This window comes from Anomaloglossus baeobatrachus, chromosome 1 (assembly GCF_048569485.1).
Source record: "Anomaloglossus baeobatrachus isolate aAnoBae1 chromosome 1, aAnoBae1.hap1, whole genome shotgun sequence".
Classification (NCBI taxonomy): Eukaryota; Metazoa; Chordata; class Amphibia; order Anura; family Aromobatidae; genus Anomaloglossus; species Anomaloglossus baeobatrachus.
Window position 1 is genome coordinate 797,119,511 of NC_134353.1, and position 8,570 is coordinate 797,128,080.

The window sequence follows — 8,570 nt, forward strand, 5'->3', positions numbered from 1 at the left end:
CCCCAGACCTTTTAACTACTTCATTGATTACAGGTTAACGAGGGAGACGCCTTCAGAGTTAATTGCAGCCCTTAGAGTCCCTTGTCCAATTACTTCTGGTCCCTTGAAAAAGAGGAGGCTATGCATTACAGAGCTATGATTCCTAAACCCTTTCTCCGATTTGGATGTGAAAACTCTCATATTGCAGCTGGGAGTGTGCACTTTCAGCCCATATTATATATATAATTGTATTTCTGAACATGTTTTTGTAAACAGCTAAAATAACAAAACTTGTGTCACTGTCCAAATATTTCTGGCCCTGACTGTATATATATATATATGCACACTGTACGCCCGAACAGTGTGTGTGTATATATATATATATGTATATATGTGGGTGGGTGATGGTGGTCTTGCACTTTTGGAACTTTGTAATGCAATAAAGGATTGATATAGGGCTTCAGCAGCGCGGAGCTCTGTCTTCATGGATGCATGTTAAGTACGGGCGGAAGCCAAACCCTGCTCTAGCGGCACGCTGAGTCCTCAGTAGAGTTGAGCGATGTTCGAGGTTCGAGGTTCGCCAATTTCATGTTCGAGTGATTTTTGGGGGTGCTCGAGATCGAACTCGAATGCAAGCGCTTTGCTACAAGCTCGACAGCTCGAGTTATGTTCGAGAACGGGTCGATCAGCAAAAAACCTAGCTAGTTACTAGCTGTCTTTTCATTGTAATAGTGTGAGTCACTGTGATTCACACTATTATCAAATTTCAGCGTATAGTGTGTGGTGGGGACGCGGTTTAGATCTGTGCTGTTCCTAAGCAGCGTGCAGTGGAGCGGGCCAGGATGTCAGCCAATCACAGACACACACACAGGTAAGTGGATATTTGCCAGACAAGCAAGGGCATGTGTCATAGGCCTTGAATGTCATATTTCCTTGCCTTATAAATACGGCCATTTTCCCTCACGCCGCCATTATCTGCCTTCTGCGTGTGGGTGACAGTCACCACTCACACTGCTGCTGCTGCCGCCGAAACTGCTGTGTGCAAAAATAGACATAGTGCAAGCTACACAGCGCTGTAAGGATTAGGGAGAGACTGCCGGCTATTTCAGCCCTTTTCAGGGCTGATTTCCAGGCGTTCCTAGCCAAAGCTGCTAGGCAGGTCTGTGCAAACGCTGTGTACAGCTTTAGATAACAGCGTCTGTGTTCCTCAGCTCAGGCAATTCCTTGCTGCATTTCATCATTAGGAGGGATAGAAAGTGGGGCTTACTTTCCTGTCCTGGTAGCCACAGAACCCAGGCACTGTACCCACCTACCCACTTTTGCCACGCTATTTTATTTGCCCAAAGAGCTGACACTTTTTCTGCCATCCTAAAAGTGTCTGGAATACTAACTTAGCTTTTCTTTCCTGTCCTGGTACCCACAGAACCCAGGCACTGTACCCACCTGCCCAGTTTTGCCACGCTATTTTATTTGCACAAAGAGCTGACACTTTTTCTGCCATCCTAAAAGTGTCTGGAATACTAAGTTAGTGTTTCTTTCCTGTCCACTGACCCACAGAACCCGGGCACTGTGCCCTCCTGCCCATTTTTGCTACGCTATTTTTATAGCAAACAGTGCTGGAACTTAGTGGCATCCAAAAAGTGTCTGCCAGAGTAATTTAGTGTCCCACTGGTGCCAAGCAAGTTCCACCACCTCTGCATTCTACCCTCCTGCACATTTTGCTACGCTATATTTACAGCAAACAGTGCTGAAACTTAGTGGCATCCAAAAAGTGTCTGCCATAGTAATTTAGTGTCCCACTGGTGCCAAGCAAGTTCCACCACCTCTGCATTCTACCATCCTGCCCATTTTTGCTACGCTATTTTTATAGCAAACAGTGCTGCCAGTTTTAGGGCCATAGTTGCATTGTCAGGGATAGTCAGTGTTGGTTATTCAGCTGTCAATAAAGCTAGACCACCTCTGCAATCTACACCACCTCTCAATTTTTGCTACCACATTTTAAGTGGCCAATCTTGTCGCTAACAAAATGAGTGGCAAAAGGACAGATGCTGGTGGAAAGGGGATCAGGCGTGTTGGAAAAGGAAAAAAGTTTGTGTCCATGAGGAAGGTAGGAAAGCTACATTAACATCTGCTGAAGATAGGCCATCTTCCAGTAAAAGTAAGATGTCTACTACTTTCCGTGGACAATCCGATGTGCGACCTTTTTTATGAAACAAAACAACTGTAACAAAGGTAGATGATGCACAAAAAAGCACATGCTTGAATGGATATCAAGTGCTCCAACAAGTGGCCTCTCCTCCACCTCAACTTCAACATCAAAAAAACAACAGTCCTCTGAGTTGTCATCCCAATCGCACTTGCTTTCTCCCAGCTCTCAAGTCTCCACCGGCCCTGCAGAGTATGGGGTAACAGAGATGGCTGAGTCTGCAGAGCTGTTCAGTCACACTATAGCCTGGGAATCAGAGGTCTGCTCCCAAGCTACAGTGAGTACAGACCAGGAAATGGTCTGCAGTGATGCCCAGAAGCTTTGTGAGTCAGATTCAGGCCCTGATGACCAAGTTTCTGAGCATAATGTAGACCCTCATTCCCAAACTGTAACACCTGTTGGTGAAGACAATGAGGAACATAGTGATGACGATGAGACGCAGATATCAGATTGGGATGACAACTTAACTATTCAGTCAGGGCACGAAGAGGTTAGGTCTGAGGGCGAGGGGAGTGCAAACACAACGCTTCATGATGAAGTTCTAGATCCCACTTACTGTCAACCCACAGTCAGGCACTCGAGGAGGTCACCAGAGGCAGTGGAGGAGGATGTAACTGACGAAGAAGTTACCTTGCGCCTTCCTGGACAGAGTCGGAGTACTGGAAGCACGTTAACAAGTGCATCCTCAGCCACCACTCTGTCTCTGAGCACAAGTCGGGGTGGCTCTGCAGGTCGCATGGCCTCTAAGCCTTGCCTAGCCTGGTCCTTTTTTGACCTTGCATAGGATCTCCCAAATCATGTGATCTGTAAAATTTGTCGGCAATCTATAAGTAGAGGCCAAAACCTCACCAGTTTGACAACTTCTTCCATGAATCGTCACATGAATAACAAGCATAAGTCCCAGTGGGAAGCTCACTGTGCTGCAATGCGGCCTAGCGGAGTGGGCCAACCACCGCCTGCCCCTTCCAGTGCATCCGCGCGCTTTTCATCTACTATGACTGTGGGGACAGCTGTCACACCTGGTTTTCCACACAGACCTTCCACCACTTTAACCGCAACAGGCAGTTTGTTTGGCAGGTCGTCAGTTGGTTTGGAAGGGGAAACAAGTGCTGGTGTACAGCTCTCTCAGACATCGAGAGCACCAACTTTGGATGACGGCAACATCATGTCGCCGCCTGCACTTACCTCACAGACCTGCATGTTTCCAGGGACACCCTACTCACCACCGTCTCTACACAGCAGCCAGATCTCTGTCCCTCAGATGTGGACAAATAAAAGGCCATTTCCTCCGAGCCATGACAAAGCTAAGAGGTTGACTTTATCCCTCTGTAAGCTCCCGGCTACCGAAATACTGCCTTTCTGCCTGGTGGACACAGAGGATTTTCGAGACCTTATGTCCGTCGCAGTGCCCCAGTACCAGATGCCCAGTCGCCACTACTTCTCCAAGAAAGGTGTGCCTGCGCTACACCAGCATGTCGCACACAACATCATCGCTTCCTTGAGAAACCGGGTGTGTGACCGGGTGCATTTCACCACCGATACTTGGACCAGTAAGTATGGACAGTGGCGTTACATGTCGCTGACTGGGCACTGGGTAACTATGGTGATAGATGGAGAAGGGTCTGCTGAACAAGTATTGCTATCCCCAAGACTTGTGCGTCAATCCTCTGTATGTCGAAGTTCCTCCACTGCTTCTTCCTCCTCAACCTGATCTGAGTCCTGCACCTCCGCCCCAAGCCTGCCTGGTCAGGCCACCCGCGTTGTAACTACGCACAAGGAATCCCACACACCTCCTTACTATGGCAGCAGAGCTCAACGGCATCAGGCAGTCTTTACCTTGAAATGTCGAGGAAATAAGAGTCACACAGCAGATGAGTTGTGGTCAGCTCTGCGGTCCGAGATTCGTAAATGGTTGTCGCCACTCAACCTGAAGCCAGGGAAGGCCGTGTGCGACAATGCTGCAAATCTGGGTGCGGCCCTTCGCTGGGGCAAGGTGACACATGTGCCTTGGGCATGGTCACTCTCTGCTCACTTCCGCCGTTCAGCCGCCGAACTGAGCCGTACCGCAGAGCGCTAAACCGACACACTGAAGCTGGTAGGAGGGGGGGCGGTACGGAAACACACGGAGCAGCGAACGGGGTCAGGGGAGCCCGCCAGCTACCGGGCATGCATGAGTTACATGCATGCCCCTGTCAACCCCGCCGTAGCGCTCCCGGTGAGCGCTCCAGAGGGGAGAGAGCCGCGATTTCAATTACGTTTTACAAATCTCTGCAAAATTGCAGGCAAAATCGGAATTGAATTTAGTCGCTGGCTGTATCTCTTTGGCCGTCTTATTGACAGGTTTGTGCGTCCTACACAATCCTCTCAATGAGACAGCATAGGCAGGGCGGACGTCACGAACGTCCACTCTGCCCACCCAACGACTAGCGCGCCCATCCACCTGAATGGAACGCCCATTCAGGCGGGGGGCCCGCCCAGTTGTTCATTCAGACGTCTAGCCACATGCTGCGTCTGGATGCGGCTGTCAACTAGGCGGCCGTTCAGCATGGCGTCGATCCGCCGTGCTGAATGGCCGTCTAGTTGAAAGGTCTAAAGGTACCCAAAAAATGTGACCTACTTCAAGTTTGGAAGTAATTTTAAACAAAAATATATCGTTTTCAACTGGGACAATACATGTTGTAAAAAACTATTGGTTGGCCCCTTCATACTAGATTTTGCTTCAGTTTTTTATTATGAAATCAGAAAATCTGGAGCAAAATGTGAGTTTTTAATGTGAGATATGAACAGAGGCTTCTGATTAGGATATTTTTTTTGTGAATTCATCCCAAAATTCTCTGTCTGCTGCTTGTTGCACTTTTTCTGTTATTTCCTCTACTACCGTAATACTTTGATTTTAAATTAGGAAATGGACACAGCTGTATGTTGATATTTGGAACAAGAGACAATCTCCATCTACTGGCACAAAGTAAAGAGTGGTTTGCTGATGGCATGTTTTTCACTACACCAGCCTTGTTTAAGCAACTTTACACAATCCATGTAGTCCATAGCGGCCTTGTTGTTCCGCTAGTGTACGCCTTGCTGACAGAGCCGTTCTACATACCAGAGGTTGCTGCAAGAGCTGAAGAACTTGCAGCCTGGACTGCAGCCAAACAACTTGATGTTGGATTTTGAACTAGCTGCAATACAGGCATTTGAAAGTGAATTCCCCAACCTTGAGAAGACTGGTTGCTTTTTCCACCTATCACAGTCGGTTTGGCGTAAAGTTCAAAATGAAGGACTCAAGATGCAATACCAAGGTGACCATGAATTTGCCCATTAGACACGCATGATACCTGCCCTGGCCTTTGTACCACCACAGAATGTTGTGCAATCGTTTGAAGAATTGGTGGAAGATCCTGACTTTCCACAAGAAGCAATACCTATTGCCAACTATTTTGAAGACAGCTATATCGGTCGAATGAATCGCAGAGGACGTCAAGCACCTTTGTTTCCAGTTCAACTCATTGAATGATCAACATTGAATGATCAACAGCGAACAAATAATGATGTCGAAGGATGGCACCGTAGCTTTCGAGAAACATGTGGTACTCTTTTCCAAAATATATACCGGTTCATTAACTGTCTGAAACATCAGCAAGAGCTCCATAGTTTTGAAATTATTCACATAATAGCAGGAAATCCCATCGCTGCAAGAAACAAAAAGTATGCTGCGATTTCAGCAAGGGTTAAACGTATCGTGCAAGATTTCAAGAAGCTTGATGGATTATCTGAGAGGCATTGCCTACAGCTTTGAATTTTAGTTCATGGTCACATATTGTATGTTTTGAGAGCAGTGTTTTTAGCTATAAAATAATTCAAGCATTATAACCTGTAATTTGTCTTTTCTCTTTTCTCTAATCCTTCCTTCCTCTCTATAACTTTTTATGTTTTTTGTTTTAACAGTTTTGATATATACAGGTAAAGCATAACTCTACAAAAAACATAAGTTATGTTATAGTACCTGTGCCCATGATATTCATTTCCAAAGGAGACCTTCCAGCAGCTTCACTTCTGTGTGAAAAGTCTCATCCAAGTTAAAGCTCCATGTGCTGCAGGATTTCAGTGGGTTGTTTCTCCTTAGTAGCAGCACTTGTGGATGGATTCTAGAGAGCGTGGCTGCACAGGAGCATGCAACTAACAATATATGCCCTATGATGTATAAAGGGCTGCTGGTTTACAGCCCTCTGCAAAGCCCCCCCCTATGTGTTCCGTCCTGTAACGGCTTTACACAGGCGGGGGGAGCCCTCCTCTTGTCCAGGACAGAGCACATGAGTGGAGGATGAAGGGGAGCTTTGCAGGGGCCTGTGAACAAGCAGCCCTGAATGTATCACAGGGAGCCAGGATCCGTTCTGCTACCAAGGGGGCACGACCTCCTTAGTAAGCAATGAAATCCTACTATTTTCCTGTCTGTTTGTAAAATTACTCATCTAGAAAACAAAGTTTTAGAATAAAAAAAACTAATTTGATCAGAATTCTATATCTTAGACTGATATGGTGTATTATTAGTGATAAGTGAACCTGCCAAAGTTCAGTTCGGCAGGTCTTCCCCGGATGCTAAACATCCAGGAGCAAATTGCTAGAGGCAAAACATCCAGGGATGAAATGCTGGGGGCGAAATATCCGGGGGCGAAATGTCCGGGGACGAACTGCTGGGGACGAAACATCCAGGGGCGAACTGCTGGGGGCGAACTGCTGGGGGCGAAACATCCAGGCGCGAACTGCTGGGGGCGAAACACCCGGGGGCGAAACATCCGGGGGCGAAACGTCATCACCGCATGCATCCCGACACTACAGCCCTCATCTTCACCGCACATATCCCGACACTACAGCCCTCATCTTCACCGCACACATCCCGGCACTGCAGCCCTTATCTTCACCGCGCACACCCCGACACTACCGCCCACATCATCACCGCACACACCCCGGCACTACAGCCCTCATCTTAACCGCACACACCCCGACACTACCGCCCACATCATCACCGCACACATACCGACGCTACCGCCCACATCATCACCGCACACATCCCCGACACTACCGCCCACATCATCACCGCACACATCCCCGACACTAGCGCCCACATCATCACTGCAAACACCCCGACACTACCACCCACATGATCGCCGCACACATCCCCGACACTACCGCCCACATCATTACCGCACACACCCCGGCACTACCGCACTCATCATCACCGCGAACACACCAGCACTACCTCACCCATCATCACCGCACACGCAGGCTCTACCGCAGCCATCATCACGGCACACACACAGGCATTACCTCAGTGACGTTCCCGCTGACAGCGTGACTCCCTTCAGTTTCTGCGTGGAGCTGATAGAGAGCGGTCGTGTTCTACTGCCACTCCTGTCAGCTTCATGTAGCAGAGCTGGATGCGTCACGGGACCTCGTGTGGATTACGCCGGACCTGGAGGGGTTTTTGGAGATTTTAATAAAGTGGTGAAAGAGGGTTTGTTTTTGTCTTTTATTCCAAATAAAGTATTTTTTCGGGTATATGTGTTTATTTACTTTCACTGCACCAGGGCCATTCGGGATGAGCTAGGTAGAGTCCCGGGACTGACGCATCTAATGGATGCGGCTATTCCGGGCGGCTGCTGGCAGATATTTTTAGGCTGGGGGCTCCCCATAACGTGGGGCTCCCCATCCTGAGAATACCAGCCTTCAGCCGTGTGGCTTTATCTTGGCTGGTATCAAAATTGGGGGGGACCACACGCCGGTTTTTTTTATTATTTATTTATTTATTGTACTGCACGATATAGACCCGCCCACCGGTGGCTGTGATTGGTTGCAGTGAGACAGCTTTCACTCAGCGTGGGGGCGGGTCTGACTGCAACCAATCATAGGCGCCGGTGGGCAGGGAAGCAGTGACTACTAGATGGAATATTGAGCGGCCGGCTTTTTCAAAAGAGGAAAAGCCGCCGGTGCTTTGTGACAACTGTGCAGCTTCGCGCCCATGATCAGTGAGTATGAGAGAGGGGGGGAAAATGGGGGAGAGAGACAAGGAGTGATTTTAAATGATTTCTATCGTTCTGCTGGACATGCTGAGCATGCGCAGTAAAATGTGACGGAATCCTTCAGCGGATTCCGCCGCTTAGTGCATAGCGGCGGAATTCTCCACCATAGACAATCATTAGACACCGTGGTGGATTCCAACGGAATCCGTCAAGGTGCGCTATTTTAAACACATAAAAAACACTACATGCAGCGTTCCTTATGCCCGACGCAGCGTCAAAATAACAATTCATTACTAAGTGAATTGCTAGATGTGATGTAAGATACCTGTCTCACCCTTGTCTCTGGATATTTGAATATAGCTTGAAATTCA

General features: G+C 48.2%; 1 long non-coding RNA gene across 1 annotated transcript in view; it reads right to left on the minus strand.

The window, feature by feature from the left end:
• Window positions 1–6,334, minus strand: part of LOC142300493 (uncharacterized) — a 405,813-nt gene extending 399,479 nt beyond the window's left edge. Inside the window, exon 1 of the long non-coding RNA XR_012752670.1 lies at window positions 6,186–6,334. This is a non-coding gene — a long non-coding RNA (uncharacterized LOC142300493). The remainder of the gene's footprint in view (window positions 1–6,185) is intronic.
• Between the last annotated feature and the right edge of the window lie 2,236 nt (window positions 6,335–8,570).